Raw genomic sequence first — 18,222 nt, forward strand, 5'->3', positions numbered from 1 at the left:
TGATTACCACAAAAGAAAATATTTTGAGGAATGATGGTAAACCCACAGCAGATAGTGACCATTGACTCCCATAGTAGGAATAAAAAAATGAAGGAATTTTATATGTTAAATGAAAATTATTTCATAATTTACTCATCCTTGTGTTGTTTTAAACGTGTATGCATTAGTTTTTTTCTGATTAACACAAAAGAAAACATTTTGAGAAATGAAGGTAAACCCACAGCAGATAATGGCCATTGACTCCCATAGTAGGAATAAAAAATGATGGAATTTTATAGGTTCAATGAAAATTCTTTCATAATTTACTCATCCTTGTGTTGTTTTAAACCTGTATGCATTAGTTTTTTTCTGATTAACACAAAAGAAAATATTTTGAGGAATGATGGTAAACCCACAGCAGATAGTGACCATTGACTCCCATAGTAGGAATAAAAAAATGATGGAATTTTACAGGTTCAATGAAAATTCTTTCATAATTTACTCATCCTCGTGTTGTTTTAAACCTGTATGCATTAGTTTTTTTCTGATTAACACAAAAGAAAATATTTTGAGGAATGATGGTAAACCCACAGCAGATAGTGACCATTGACTCCCATAGTAGGAATAAAAAATGATGGAATTTTATAGGTACCATCAACTGTGTGCTAATTATATATTTTTTAAATATTTTCTTCATCATTTATCAAGATACTTCTAAATAATTTTTTTCCTACTATGGAAGTCAATGGTAATTTATTTCATTATTTGCTTTACAGGCTTGCAGAGCTGATATGATGACGACTTAAACATCCTCGACACAACTGAAGGCACAACTTAAAGAGATTGTTCAATGAAAATTATTTCATTATTTACTCATCCTCGTGTTGTTTTAAACCTGTATGCATTAGTTTTTTTCTGATTAACACAAAAGAAAATATTTTGAGGAATGATGGTAAACCCACAGCAGATAGTGACCATTGACTCCCATAGTAGGAATAAAAAAATGATGGAATTTTACAGGTTCAATGAAAATTCTTTCATAATTTACTCATCCTTGTGTTGTTTTAAACCTGTATGCATTAGTTTTTTTCTGATTAACACAAAAGAAAATATTTTGAGGAATGATGGTAAACCCACAGCAGATAGTTACCATTGACTCCCATAGTAGGAATAAAAAAATGATGGAATTTTATAGGTTCAAGAAAAATTCTTTCATAATTTACTCATCCTTGTGTTGTTTTAAACCTGTATGCATTAGTTTTTTTCTGATTAACACAAAAGAAAATATTTTGAGGAATGATGGTAAACCCACAGCAGATAGTGACCTTTGACTCCCATAGTAGGAATAAAAAAAAGATGGAATTTTATAGGTTCAATGAAAATTCTTTCATAATTTACTCATCCTTGTGTTGTTTTAAACCTGTATGCATTAGTTTTTTTCTGATTAACACAAAAGAAAATATTTTGAGGAATGATGGTAAACCCACAGCAGATAGTGACCATTGACTCCCATAGTAGGAATAAAAAAAAGATGGAATTTTATAGGTTCAATGAAAATTCTTTCATAATTTACTCATCCTCGTGTTGTTTTAAACCTGTATGCATTAGTTTTTTTCTGATTAACACAAAAGAAAATATTTTGAGGAATGATGGTAAACCCACAGCAGATAGTTACCATTGACTCCCATAGTAGGAATAAAAAAATGATGGAATTTTATAGGTTCAAGAAAAATTCTTTCATAATTTACTCATCCTTGTGTTGTTTTAAACCTGTATGCATTAGTTTTTTTCTGATTAACACAAAAGAAAATATTTTGAGGAATGATGGTAAACCCACAGCAGATAGTGACCTTTGACTCCCATAGTAGGAATAAAAAAAAGATGGAATTTTGTAGGTTCAATGAAAATTCTTTCATAATTTACTCATCCTCGTGTTGTTTTAAACCTGTATGCATTAGTTTTTTTCTGATTAACACAAAATAAAATATTTTGAGGAATGATGGTAAACCCACAGCAGATAGTGACCATTGACTCCCATAGTAGGAATAAAAAATGATGGATTTTTATAGGTACCATCAACTGTGTGCTAATTATATATTTTTTAAATATTTTCTTCATCATTTATCAAGATACTTCTAAATAATTTTTTTCCTACTATGGAAGTCAATGGTAATTTATTTCATTATTTGCTTTACAGGCTTGCAGAGCTGATATGATGACGACTTAAACATCCTCGACACAACTGAAGGCACAACTTAAAGAGATTGTTCAATGAAAATTATTTTATTATTTACTCATCCTCGTGTTGTTTTAAACCTGCATGCATTAGTTTTTTTCTGATTAACACAAAAGAAAATATTTTGAGGAATGATGGTAAACCCACAGCAGATAGTGACCATTGACTCCCATAGTATGAATAAAAAAATGATGGAATTTTATAGGTTCAATGAAAATTCTTTCATAATTTACTCATCCTTGTGTTGTTTTAAACCTGTATGCATTAGTTTTTTTCTGATTAACACAAAAGAAAATATTTTGAGGAATGATGGTAAACCCACAGCAGATAGTGACCATTGACTCCCATAGTAGGAATAAAAAAAGATGGAATTTTATAGGTTCAATGAAAATTCTTTCATAATTTACTCATCCTCGTGTTGTTTTAAACCTGTATGCATTAGTTTTTTTCTGATTAACACAAAAGAAAATATTTTGAGGAATGATGGTAAACCCACAGCAGATAGTGACCATTGACTCCCATAGTAGGAATAAAAAAATGAAGGAATTTTATATGTTAAATGAAAATTATTTCATAATTTACTCATCCTTGTGTTGTTTTAAACGTGTATGCATTAGCTTTTTTCTGATTAACACAAAAGAAAACATTTTGAGAAATGAAGGTAAACCCACAGCAGATAGTGACCATTGACTCCCATTGTAGGAATAAAAAATGATGGAATTTTATAGGTACCATCAACTGTGTGCTAATTATATATTTTTTAAATATTTTCTTCATCATTTATCAAGATACTTCTAAATAATTTTTTTCCTACTATGGAAGTCAATGGTAATTTATTTCATTATTTGCTTTACAGGCTTGCAGAGCTGATATGATGACGACTTAAACATCCTCGACACAACTGAAGGCACAACTTAAAGAGATTGTTCAATGAAAATTATTTCATTATTTACTCATCCTCGTGTTGTTTTAAACCTGTATGCATTAGTTTTTTTCTGATTAACACAAAAGAAAATATTTTGAGGAATGATGGTAAACCCACAGCAGATAGTGACCATTGACTCCCATAGTAGGAATAAAAAAATGATGGAATTTTACAGGTTCAATGAAAATTCTTTCATAATTTACTCATCCTTGTGTTGTTTTAAACCTGTATGCATTAGTTTTTTTCTGATTAACACAAAAGAAAATATTTTGAGGAATGATGGTAAACCCACAGCAGATAGTTACCATTGACTCCCATAGTAGGAATAAAAAAATCATGGAATTTTATAGGTTCAAGAAAAATTCTTTCATAATTTACTCATCCTTGTGTTGTTTTAAACCTGTATGCATTAGTTTTTTTCTGATTAACACAAAAGAAAATATTTTGAGGAATGATGGTAAACCCACAGCAGATAGTGACCTTTGACTCCCATAGTAGGAATAAAAAAAAGATGGAATTTTATAGGTTCAATGAAAATTCTTTCATAATTTACTCATCCTTATGTTGTTTTAAACGTGTATGCATTAGTTTTTTTCTGATTAACACAAAAGAAAATATTTTGAGGAATGATGGTAAACCCACAGCAGATAGTGACCATTGACTCCCATAGTAGGAATAAAAAAAAGATGGAATTTTATAGGTTCAATGAAAATTCTTTCATAATTTACTCATCCTTGTGTTGTTTTAAACCTGTATGCATTAGTTTTTTTCTGATTAACACAAAAGAAAATATTTTGAGGAATGATGGTAAACCCACAGCAGATAGTGACCATTGACTCCCATAGTAGGAATAAAAAAAAGATGGAATTTTATAGGTTCAATGAAAATTCTTTCATAATTTACTCATCCTCGTGTTGTTTTAAACCTGTATGCATTAGTTTTTTTTCTGATTAACACAAAAGAAAATATTTTGAGGAATGATGGTAAACCCACAGCAGATAGTGACCATTGACTCCCATAGTAGGAATAAAAAAATGAAGGAATTTTATATGTTAAATGAAAATTATTTCATAATTTACTCATCCTTGTGTTGTTTTAAACGTGTATGCATTAGCTTTTTTCTGATTAACACAAAAGAAAACATTTTGAGAAATGAAGGTAAACCCACAGCAGATAATGGCCATTGACTCCCATAGTAGGAATAAAAAAATGATGGAATTTTATAGGTTCAATGAAAATTCTTTCATAATTTACTCATCCTTGTGTTGTTTTAAACCTGTATGCATTAGTTTTTTTCTGATTAACACAAAAGAAAATATTTTGAGGAATGATGGTAAACCCACAGCAGATAGTGACCATTGACTCCCATAGTAGGAATAAAAAAAATGATGGAATTTTATAGGTTCAATGAAATTCTTTCATAATTTACTCATCCTTGTGTTGTTTTAAACCTGTATGCATTAGTTTTTTTCTGATTAACACAAAAGAAAATATTTTGAGGAATGATGGTAAACCCACAGCAGATAGTGACCATTGACTCCCATAGTAGGAATAAAAAAAAGATGGAATTTTATAGGTTCAATGAAATTTTTATCCTTATTTTACTCATCCTTGTGTTGTTTTAAACCTGTATGCATTAGTTTTTTTCTGATTAACACAAAAGAAAATATTTTGAGGAATGATGGTAAACCCACAGCAGATAGTGACCATTGACTCCCATAGTAGGAATAAAAAAATGAAGGAATTTTATATGTTAAATGAAAATTATTTCATAATTTACTCATCCTTGTGTTGTTTTAAACCTGTATGCATTAGTTTTTTTCTGATTAACACAAAAGAAAATATTTTGAGGAATGATGGTAAACCCACAGCAGATAGTGACCATTGACTCCCATAGTATGAATAAAAAAATGATGGAATTTTATAGGTTCAATGAAAATTCTTTCATAATTTACGTATCCATGTGTTGTTTTAAACCTGTATGCATTAGTTTTTTTCTGATTAACACAAAAAAAATATTTTGAGGAATGATGGTAAACCCACAGCAGATAGTGACCATTGACTCCCATAGTAGGAATAAAAAAATGATGGAATTTTATAGGTTCAATGAAAATTCTTTCATAATTTACTCATCCTTGTGTTGTTTTAAACCTGTATGCATTAGTTTTTTTCTGATTAACACAAAAGAAATTATTTTGAGGAATGATGGTAAACCCACAGCAGATAGTGACCATTGACTCCCATAGTAGGAATAAAAAAAATGATGGAATTTTATAGGTTCAATGAAAATTCTTTCATAATTTACTCATCCTTGTGTTGTTTTAAACCTGTATGCATTAGTTTTTTCTGATTAACACAAAATAAAATATTTTGAGGAATGATGGTAAACCCACAGCAGATAGTGACCATTGACTCCCATAGTAGGAATAAAAAATGATGGAATTTTATAGGTACCATCAACTGTGTGCTAATTATATATTTTTTAAATATTTTCTTCATCATTTATCAAGATACTTCTAAATAATTTTTTTCCTACTATGGAAGTCAATGGTAATTTATTTCATTATTTGCTTTACAGGCTTGCAGAGCTGATATGATGACGACTTAAACATCCTCGACACAACTGAAGGCACAACTTAAAGAGATTGTTCAATGAAAATTATTTCATTATTTTCTCATCCTCGTGTTGTTTTAAACCTGTATGCATTAGTTTTTTTCTGATTAACACAAAAGAAAATATTTTGAGGAATGATGGTAAACCCACAGCAGATAGTGACCTTTGACTCCCATAGTAGGAATAAAAAAAAGATGGAATTTTATAGGTTCAATGAAAATTCTTTCATAATTTACTCATCCTTGTGTTGTTTTAAACCTGTATGCATTAGTTTTTTTCTGATTAACACAAAAGAAAATATTTTGAGGAATGATGGTAAACCCACAGCAGATAGTGACCATTGACTCCCATAGTAGGAATAAAAAAAAGATGGAATTTTATAGGTTCAATGAAAATTCTTTCATAATTTACTCATCCTCGTGTTGTTTTAAACCTGTATGCATTAGTTTTTTTTCTGATTAACACAAAATAAAATATTTTGAGGAATGATGGTAAACCCACAGCAGATAGTGACCATTGACTCCCATAGTAGGAATAAAAAAATGAAGGAATTTTATATGTTAAATGAAAATTATTTCATAATTTACTCATCCTTGTGTTGTTTTAAACGTGTATGCATTAGTTTTTTTCTGATTAACACAAAAGAAAACATTTTGAGAAATGAAGGTAAACCCACAGCAGATAATGGCCATTGACTCCCATAGTAGGAATAAAAAATGATGGAATTTTATAGGTTCAATGAAAATTCTTTCATAATTTACTCATCCTTGTGTTGTTTTAAACCTGTATGCATTAGTTTTTTTCTGATTAACACAAAAGAAAATATTTTGAGGAATGATGGTAAACCCACAGCAGATAGTGACCATTGACTCCCATAGTAGGAATAAAAAATGATGGAATTTTATAGGTACCATCAACTGTGTGCTAATTATATATTTTTTAAATATTTTCTTCATCATTTATCAAGATACTTCTAAATAATTTTTTTCCTACTATGGAAGTCAATGGTAATTTATTTCATTATTTGCTTTACAGGCTTGCAGAGCTGATATGATGACGACTTAAACATCCTCGACACAACTGAAGGCACAACTTAAAGAGATTGTTCAATGAAAATTATTTCATTATTTACTCATCCTCGTGTTGTTTTAAACCTGTATGCATTAGTTTTTTTCTGATTAACACAAAAGAAAATATTTTGAGGAATGATGGTAAACCCACAGCAGATAGTGACCATTGACTCCCATAGTAGGAATAAAAAAATGATGGAATTTTACAGGTTCAATGAAAATTCTTTCATAATTTACTCATCCTTGTGTTGTTTTAAACCTGTATGCATTAGTTTTTTTCTGATTAACACAAAAGAAAATATTTTGAGGAATGATGGTAAACCCACAGCAGATAGTGACCTTTGACTCCCATAGTAGGAATAAAAAAAAGATGGAATTTTATAGGTTCAATGAAAATTCTTTCATAATTTACTCATCCTCGTGTTGTTTTAAACCTGTATGCATTAGTTTTTTTCTGATTAACACAAAATAAAATATTTTGAGGAATGATGGTAAACCAACAGCAGATAGTGACCATTGACTCCCATAGTAGGAATAAAAAATGATGGAATTTTATAGGTACCATCAACTGTGTGCTAATTATATATTTTTTAAATATTTTCTTCATCATTTATCAAGATACTTCTAAATAATTTTTTTCCTACTATGGAAGTCAATGGTAATTTATTTCATTATTTGCTTTACAGGCTTGCAGAGCTGATATGATGACGACTTAAACATCCTCGACACAACTGAAGGCACAACTTAAAGAGATTGTTCAATGAAAATTATTTTATTATTTACTCATCCTCGTGTTGTTTTAAACCTGCATGCATTAGTTTTTTTCTGATTAACACAAAAGAAAATATTTTGAGGAATGATGGTAAACCCACAGCAGATAGTGACCATTGACTCCCATAGTAGGAATAAAAAAAAGATGGAATTTTATAGGTTCAATGAAAATTCTTTTATAATTTACTAATCCTTGTGTTGTTTTAAACCTGTATGCATTAGTTTTTTTCTGATTAACACAAAAGAAAATATTTTGAGGAATGATGGTAAACCCACAGCAGATAGTGACCATTGACTCCCATAGTAGGAATAAAAAAATGATGGAATTTTACAGGTTCAATGAAAATTCTTTCATAATTTACTCATCCTTGTGTTGTTTTAAACCTGTATGCATTAGTTTTTTTCTGATTAACACAAAAGAAAATATTTTGAGGAATGATGGTAAACCCACAGCAGATAGTGACCATTGACTCCCATAGTATGAATAAAAAAATGATGGAATTTTATAGGTTCAATGAAAATTCTTTCATAATTTACTCATCCTTGTGTTGTTTTAAACCTGTATGCATTAGTTTTTTTCTGATTAACACAAAATACAATATTTTGAGGAATGATGGTAAACCCACAGCAGATAGTGACCATTGACTCCCATAGTAGGAATAAAAAATGATGGAATTTTATAGGTACCATCAACTGTATGCTAATTATATATTTTTTAAATATTTTCTTCATCATTTATCAAGATACTTCTAAATAATTTTTTTCCTACTATGGAAGTCAATGGTAATTTATTTCATTATTTGCTTTACAGGCTTGCAGAGCTGATATGATGACGACTTAAACATCCTCGACACAACTGAAGGCACAACTTAAAGAGATTGTTCAATGAAAACTCTTTCATAATTTACTCATCCTTGTGTTGTTTTAAACCTGTATGCATTAGTTTTTTTCTGATTAACACAAAAGAAAATATTTTGAGGAATGATGGTAAACCCACAGCAGATAGTGACCATTGACTCCCATAGTAGGAATAAAAAAATGATGGAATTTTACAGGTTCAATGAAAATTCTTTCATAATTTACTCATCCTTGTGTTGTTTTAAACCTGTATGCATTAGTTTTTTTCTGATTAACACAAAAGAAAATATTTTGAGGAATGATGGTAAACCCACAGCAGATAGTGACCATTGACTCCCATAGTATGAATAAAAAAATGATGGAATTTTATAGGTTCAATGAAAATTCTTTCATAATTTACTCATCCTTGTGTTGTTTTAAACCTGTATGCATTAGTTTTTTTCTGATTAACACAAAATACAATATTTTGAGGAATGATGTTAAACCCACAGCAGATAGTGACCATTGACTCCCATAGTAGGAATAAAAAATGATGGAATTTTATAGGTACCATCAACTGTGTGCTAATTATATATTTTTTAAATATTTTCTTCATCATTTATCAAGATACTTCTAAATAATTTTTTTCCTACTATGGAAGTCAATGGTAATTTATTTCATTATTTGCTTTACAGGCTTGCAGAGCTGATATGATGACGACTTAAACATCCTCGACACAACTGAAAGCACAACTTAAAGAGATTGTTCAATGAAAATTATTTCATTATTTACTCATCCTCGTGTTGTTTTAAACCTGTATGCATTAGTTTTTTTCTGATTAACACAAAAGAAAATATTTTGAGGAATGATGGTAAACCCACAGCAGATAGTGACCATTGACTCCCATAGTAGGAATAAAAAAATGTTGGAATTTTACAGGTTCAATGAAAATTCTTTCATAATTTACTCATCCTTGTGTTGTTTTAAACCTGTATGCATTAGTTTTTTCCTGATTAACACAAAAGAAAATATTTTGAGGAATGATGGTAAACCCACAGCAGATAGTGACCATTGACTCCCATAGTAGGAATAAAAAATGATGGAATTTTATAGGTTCAATGAAAATTCTTTTATAATTTACTCATCCTTGTGTTGTTTTAAACGTGTATGCATTAGTTTTTTTCTGATTAACACAAAAGAAAACATTTTGAGAAATGAAGGTAAACCCACAGCAGATAATGGCCATTGACTCCCATAGTAGGAATAAAAAATGATGGAATTTTATAGGTTCAATGAAAATTCTTTCATAATTTACTCATCCTTGTGTTGTTTTAAACCTGTATGCATTAGTTTTTTTCTGATTAACACAAAAGAAAATATTTTGAGGAATGATGGTAAACCCACAGCAGATAGTGACCTTTGACTCCCATAGTAGGAATAAAAAAAAGATGGAATTTTATAGGTTCAATGAAAATTCTTTCATAATTTACTCATCCTCGTGTTGTTTTAAACCTGTATGCATTAGTTTTTTTCTGATTAACACAAAATAAAATATTTTGAGGAATGATGGTAAACCAACAGCAGATAGTGACCATTGACTCCCATAGTAGGAATAAAAAATGATGGAATTTTATAGGTACCATCAACTGTGTGCTAATTATATATTTTTTAAATATTTTCTTCATCATTTATCAAGATACTTCTAAATAATTTTTTTCCTACTATGGAAGTCAATGGTAATTTATTTCATTATTTGCTTTACAGGCTTGCAGAGCTGATATGATGACGACTTAAACATCCTCGACACAACTGAAGGCACAATTTAAAGAGATTGTTCAATGAAAATTATTTTATTATTTACTCATCCTCGTGTTGTTTTAAACCTGCATGCATTAGTTTTTTTCTGATTAACACAAAAGAAAATATTTTGAGGAATGATGGTAAACCCACAGCAGATAGTGACCATTGACTCCCATAGTAGGAATAAAAAAAAGATGGAATTTTATAGGTTCAATGAAAATTCTTTTATAATTTACTCATCCTTGTGTTGTTTTAAACCTGTATGCATTAGTTTTTTTCTGATTAACACAAAAGAAAATATTTTGAGGAATGATGGTAAACCCACAGCAGATAGTGACCATTGACTCCCATAGTAGGAATAAAAAAATGATGGAATTTTACAGGTTCAATGAAAATTCTTTCATAATTTACTCATCCTTGTGTTGTTTTAAACCTGTATGCATTAGTTTTTTTCTGATTAACACAAAAGAAAATATTTTGAGGAATGATGGTAAACCCACAGCAGATAGTGACCTTTGACTCCCATAGTAGGAATAAAAAAAAGATGGAATTTTATAGGTTCAATGAAAATTCTTTCATAATTTACTCATCCTCGTGTTGTTTTAAACCTGTATGCATTAGTTTTTTTCTGATTAACACAAAATAAAATATTTTGAGGAATGATGGTAAACCAACAGCAGATAGTGACCATTGACTCCCATAGTAGGAATAAAAAATGATGGAATTTTATAGGTACCATCAACTGTGTGCTAATTATATATTTTTTAAATATTTTCTTCATCATTTATCAAGATACTTCTAAATAATTTTTTTCCTACTATGGAAGTCAATGGTAATTTATTTCATTATTTGCTTTACAGGCTTGCAGAGCTGATATGATGACGACTTAAACATCCTCGACACAACTGAAGGCACAACTTAAAGAGATTGTTCAATGAAAATTATTTTATTATTTACTCATCCTCGTGTTGTTTTAAACCTGCATGCATTAGTTTTTTTCTGATTAACACAAAAGAAAATATTTTGAGGAATGATGGTAAACCCACAGCAGATAGTGACCATTGACTCCCATAGTAGGAATAAAAAAAAGATGGAATTTTATAGGTTCAATGAAAATTCTTTTATAATTTACTAATCCTTGTGTTGTTTTAAACCTGTATGCATTAGTTTTTTTCTGATTAACACAAAAGAAAATATTTTGAGGAATGATGGTAAACCCACAGCAGATAGTGACCATTGACTCCCATAGTAGGAATAAAAAAATGATGGAATTTTACAGGTTCAATGAAAATTCTTTCATAATTTACTCATCCTTGTGTTGTTTTAAACCTGTATGCATTAGTTTTTTTCTGATTAACACAAAAGAAAATATTTTGAGGAATGATGGTAAACCCACAGCAGATAGTGACCATTGACTCCCATAGTATGAATAAAAAAATGATGGAATTTTATAGGTTCAATGAAAATTCTTTCATAATTTACTCATCCTTGTGTTGTTTTAAACCTGTATGCATTAGTTTTTTTCTGATTAACACAAAATACAATATTTTGAGGAATGATGGTAAACCCACAGCAGATAGTGACCATTGACTCCCATAGTAGGAATAAAAAATGATGGAATTTTATAGGTACCATCAACTGTATGCTAATTATATATTTTTTAAATATTTTCTTCATCATTTATCAAGATACTTCTAAATAATTTTTTTCCTACTATGGAAGTCAATGGTAATTTATTTCATTATTTGCTTTACAGGCTTGCAGAGCTGATATGATGACGACTTAAACATCCTCGACACAACTGAAGGCACAACTTAAAGAGATTGTTCAATGAAAACTCTTTCATAATTTACTCATCCTTGTGTTGTTTTAAACCTGTATGCATTAGTTTTTTTCTGATTAACACAAAAGAAAATATTTTGAGGAATGATGGTAAACCCACAGCAGATAGTGACCATTGACTCCCATAGTAGGAATAAAAAAATGATGGAATTTTACAGGTTCAATGAAAATTCTTTCATAATTTACTCATCCTTGTGTTGTTTTAAACCTGTATGCATTAGTTTTTTTCTGATTAACACAAAAGAAAATATTTTGAGGAATGATGGTAAACCCACAGCAGATAGTGACCATTGACTCCCATAGTATGAATAAAAAAATGATGGAATTTTATAGGTTCAATGAAAATTCTTTCATAATTTACTCATCCTTGTGTTGTTTTAAACCTGTATGCATTAGTTTTTTTCTGATTAACACAAAATACAATATTTTGAGGAATGATGTTAAACCCACAGCAGATAGTGACCATTGACTCCCATAGTAGGAATAAAAAATGATGGAATTTTATAGGTACCATCAACTGTGTGCTAATTATATATTTTTTAAATATTTTCTTCATCATTTATCAAGATACTTCTAAATAATTTTTTTCCTACTATGGAAGTCAATGGTAATTTATTTCATTATTTGCTTTACAGGCTTGCAGAGCTGATATGATGACGACTTAAACATCCTCGACACAACTGAAAGCACAACTTAAAGAGATTGTTCAATGAAAATTATTTCATTATTTACTCATCCTCGTGTTGTTTTAAACCTGTATGCATTAGTTTTTTTCTGATTAACACAAAAGAAAATATTTTGAGGAATGATGGTAAACCCACAGCAGATAGTGACCATTGACTCCCATAGTAGGAATAAAAAAATGTTGGAATTTTACAGGTTCAATGAAAATTCTTTCATAATTTACTCATCCTTGTGTTGTTTTAAACCTGTATGCATTAGTTTTTTCCTGATTAACACAAAAGAAAATATTTTGAGGAATGATGGTAAACCCACAGCAGATAGTGACCATTGACTCCCATAGTAGGAATAAAAAATGATGGAATTTTATAGGTTCAATGAAAATTCTTTTATAATTTACTCATCCTTGTGTTGTTTTAAACGTGTATGCATTAGTTTTTTTCTGATTAACACAAAAGAAAACATTTTGAGAAATGAAGGTAAACCCACAGCAGATAATGGCCATTGACTCCCATAGTAGGAATAAAAAATGATGGAATTTTATAGGTTCAATGAAAATTCTTTCATAATTTACTCATCCTTGTGTTGTTTTAAACCTGTATGCATTAGTTTTTTTCTGATTAACACAAAAGAAAATATTTTGAGGAATGATGGTAAACCCACAGCAGATAGTGACCTTTGACTCCCATAGTAGGAATAAAAAAAAGATGGAATTTTATAGGTTCAATGAAAATTCTTTCATAATTTACTCATCCTCGTGTTGTTTTAAACCTGTATGCATTAGTTTTTTTCTGATTAACACAAAATAAAATATTTTGAGGAATGATGGTAAACCAACAGCAGATAGTGACCATTGACTCCCATAGTAGGAATAAAAAATGATGGAATTTTATAGGTACCATCAACTGTGTGCTAATTATATATTTTTTAAATATTTTCTTCATCATTTATCAAGATACTTCTAAATAATTTTTTTCCTACTATGGAAGTCAATGGTAATTTATTTCATTATTTGCTTTACAGGCTTGCAGAGCTGATATGATGACGACTTAAACATCCTCGACACAACTGAAGGCACAACTTAAAGAGATTGTTCAATGAAAATTATTTTATTATTTACTCATCCTCGTGTTGTTTTAAACCTGCATGCATTAGTTTTTTTCTGATTAACACAAAAGAAAATATTTTGAGGAATGATGGTAAACCCACAGCAGATAGTGACCATTGACTCCCATAGTAGGAATAAAAAAAAGATGGAATTTTATAGGTTCAATGAAAATTCTTTTATAATTTACTCATCCTTGTGTTGTTTTAAACCTGTATGCATTAGTTTTTTTCTGATTAACACAAAAGAAAATATTTTGAGGAATGATGGTAAACCCACAGCAGATAGTGACCATTGACTCCCATAGTAGGAATAAAAAAATGATGGAATTTTACAGGTTCAATGAAAATTCTTTCATAATTTACTCATCCTTGTGTTGTTTTAAACCTGTATGCATTAGTTTTTTTCTGATTAACACAAAAGAAAATATTTTGAGGAATGATGGTAAACCCACAGCAGATAGTGACCATTGACTCCCATAGTATGAATAAAAAATGATGGAATTTTATAGGTTCAATGAAAATTCTTTCATAATTTACTCATCCTTGTGTTGTTTTAAACCTGTATGCATTAGTTTTTTTCTGATTAACACAAAATACAATATTTTGAGGAATGATGGTAAACCCACAGCAGATAGTGACCATTGACTCCCATAGTAGGAATAAAAAATGATGGAATTTTATAGGTACCATCAACTGTGTGCTAATTATATATTTTTTAAATATTTTCTTCATCATTTATCAAGATACTTCTAAATAATTTTTTTCCTACTATGGAAGTCAATGGTAATTTATTTCATTATTTGCTTTACAGGCTTGCAGAGCTGATATGATGACGACTTAAACATCCTCGACACAACTGAAGGCACAACTTAAAGAGATTGTTCAATGAAAACTCTTTCATAATTTACTCATCCTTGTGTTGTTTTAAACCTGTATGCATTAGTTTTTTTCTGATTAACACAAAAGAAAATATTTTGAGGAATGATGGTAAACCCACAGCAGATAGTGACCATTGACTCCCATAGTAGGAATAAAAAAAAGATGGAATTTTATAGGTTCAATGAAAATTATTTTATTATTTACTCATCCTCGTGTTGTTTTAAACCTGCATGCATTAGTTTTTTTCTGATTAACACAAAAGAAAATATTTTGAGGAATGATGGTAAACCCACAGCAGATAGTGACCATTGACTCCCATAGTAGGAATAAAAAAAAGATGGAATTTTATAGGTTCAATGAAAATTCTTTTATAATTTACTCATCCTTGTGTTGTTTTAAACCTGTATGCATTAGTTTTTTTCTGATTAACAAAAAAGAAAATATTTTGAGGAATGATGGTAAACCCACAGCAGATAGTGACCATTGACTCCCATAGTAGGAATAAAAAAATGATGGAATTTTACAGGTTCAATGAAAATTCTTTCATAATTTACTCATCCTTGTGTTGTTTTAAACCTGTATGCATTAGTTTTTTTCTGATTAACACAAAAGAAAATATTTTGAGGAATGATGGTAAACCCACAGCAGATAGTGACCATTGACTCCCATAGTATGAATAAAAAATGATGGAATTTTATAGGTTCAATGAAAATTCTTTCATAATTTACTCATCCTTGTGTTGTTTTAAACCTGTATGCATTAGTTTTTTTCTGATTAACACAAAATACAATATTTTGAGGAATGATGGTAAACCCACAGCAGATAGTGACCATTGACTCCCATAGTAGGAATAAAAAATGATGGAATTTTATAGGTACCATCAACTGTGTGCTAATTATATATTTTTTAAATATTTTCTTCATCATTTATCAAGATACTTCTAAATAATTTTTTTCCTACTATGGAAGTCAATGGTAATTTATTTCATTATTTGCTTTACAGGCTTGCAGAGCTGATATGATGACGACTTAAACATCCTCGACACAACTGAAGGCACAACTTAAAGAGATTGTTCAATGAAAACTCTTTCATAATTTACTCATCCTTGTGTTGTTTTAAACCTGTATGCATTAGTTTTTTTCTGATTAACACAAAAGAAAATATTTTGAGGAATGATGGTAAACCCACAGCAGATAGTGACCATTGACTCCCATAGTAGGAATAAAAAAATGATGGAATTTTACAGGTTCAATGAAAATTCTTTCATAATTTACTCATCCTTGTGTTGTTTTAAACCTGTATGCATTAGTTTTTTTCTGATTAACACAAAAGAAAATATTTTGAGGAATGATGGTAAACCCACAGCAGATAGTGACCATTGACTCCCATAGTATGAATAAAAAAATGATGGAATTTTATAGGTTCAATGAAAATTCTTTCATAATTTACTCATCCTTGTGTTGTTTTAAACCTGTATGCATTAGTTTTTTTCTGATTAACACAAAATACAATATTTTGAGGAATGATGGTAAACCCACAGCAGATAGTGACCATTGACTCCCATAGTAGGAATAAAAAATGATGGAATTTTATAGGTACCATCAACTGTGTGCTAATTATATATTTTTTAAATATTTTCTTCATCATTTATCAAGATACTTCTAAATAATTTTTTTCCTACTATGGAAGTCAATGGTAATTTATTTCATTATTTGCTTTACAGGCTTGCAGAGCTGATATGATGACGACTTAAACATCCTCGACACAACTGAAAGCACAACTTAAAGAGATTGTTCAATGAAAATTATTTCATTATTTACTCATCCTCGTGTTGTTTTAAACCTGTATGCATTAGTTTTTTTCTGATTAACACAAAAGAAAATATTTTGAGGAATGATGGTAAACCCACAGCAGATAGTGACCATTGACTCCCATAGTAGGAATAAAAAAATGTTGGAATTTTACAGGTTCAATGAAAATTCTTTCATAATTTACTCATCCTTGTGTTGTTTTAAACCTGTATGCATTAGTTTTTTCCTGATTAACACAAAAGAAAATATTTTGAGGAATGATGGTAAACCCACAGCAGATAGTGACCATTGACTCCCATAGTAGGAATAAAAAATGATGGAATTTTATAGGTTCAATGAAAACTCTTTCATAATTTACTCATCCTTGTGTTGTTTTAAACCTGTATGCATTAGTTTTTTTCTGATTAACACAAAAGAAAATATTTTGAGGAATGATGGTAAACCCACAGCAGATAGTGACCATTGACTCCCATAGTAGGAATAAAAAAAAGATGGAATTTTATAGGTTCAATGAAAATTTTTTCCTTATTTTACTCATCCTTGTGTTGTTTTAAACCTGTATGCATTAGTTTTTTTCTGATTAACACAAAAGAAAATATTTTGAGGAATGATGGTAAACCCACAGCAGATAGTGACCATTGACTCCCATAGTAGGAATAAAAAAATGAAGGAAATTTATATGTTAAATGAAAATTATTTCATAATTTACTCATCCTTGTGTTGTTTTAAACGTGTATGCATTAGTTTTTTTCTGATTAACACAAAAGAAAATATTTTGAGAAATGAAGGTAAACCCACAGCAGATAATGGCCATTGACTCCCATAGTAGGAATAAAAAAATGATGGAATTTTATAGGTTCAATGAAAATTCTTTCATAATTTACTCATCCTTGTGTTGTTTTAAACCTGTATGCATTAGTTTTTTTCTGATTAACACAAAAGAAAATATTTTGAGGAATGATGGTAAACCCACAGCAGATAGTGACCATTGACTCCCATAGTAGGAATAAAAAAAAGATGGAATTTTATAGGTTCAATGAAAATTCTTTCATAATTTACTCATCCTTGTGTTGTTTTAAACCTGTATGCATTAGTTTTTTTCTGATTAACACAAAAGAAAATATTTTGAGGAATGATGGTAAACCCACAGCAGATAGTGACCATTGACTCCCATAGTAGGAATAAAAAAAGATGGAATTTTATAGGTTCAATGAAAATTCTTTCATAATTTACTCATCCTCGTGTTGTTTTAAACCTGTATGCATTAGTTTTTTTCTGATTAACACAAAAGAAAATATTTTGAGGAATGATGGTAAACCCACAGCAGATAGTGACCATTGACTCCCATAGTAGGAATAAAAAAATGAAGGAATTTTATATGTTAAATGAAAATTATTTCATAATTTACTCATCCTTGTGTTGTTTTAAACGTGTATGCATTAGTTTTTTTCTGATTAACACAAAAGAAAACATTTTGAGAAATGAAGGTAAACCCACAGCAGATAATGGCCATTGACTCCCATAGTAGGAATAAAAAATGATGGAATTTTATAGGTTCAATGAAAATTCTTTCATAATTTACTCATCCTTGTGTTGTTTTAAACCTGTATGCATTAGTTTTTTTCTGATTAACACAAAAGAAAATATTTTGAGGAATGATGGTAAACCCA

The sequence above is a fragment of the Paramisgurnus dabryanus genome, chromosome 12 (genome assembly GCF_030506205.2).
Source record: "Paramisgurnus dabryanus chromosome 12, PD_genome_1.1, whole genome shotgun sequence".
Lineage (NCBI taxonomy): Eukaryota > Metazoa > Chordata > Actinopteri > Cypriniformes > Cobitidae > Paramisgurnus > Paramisgurnus dabryanus.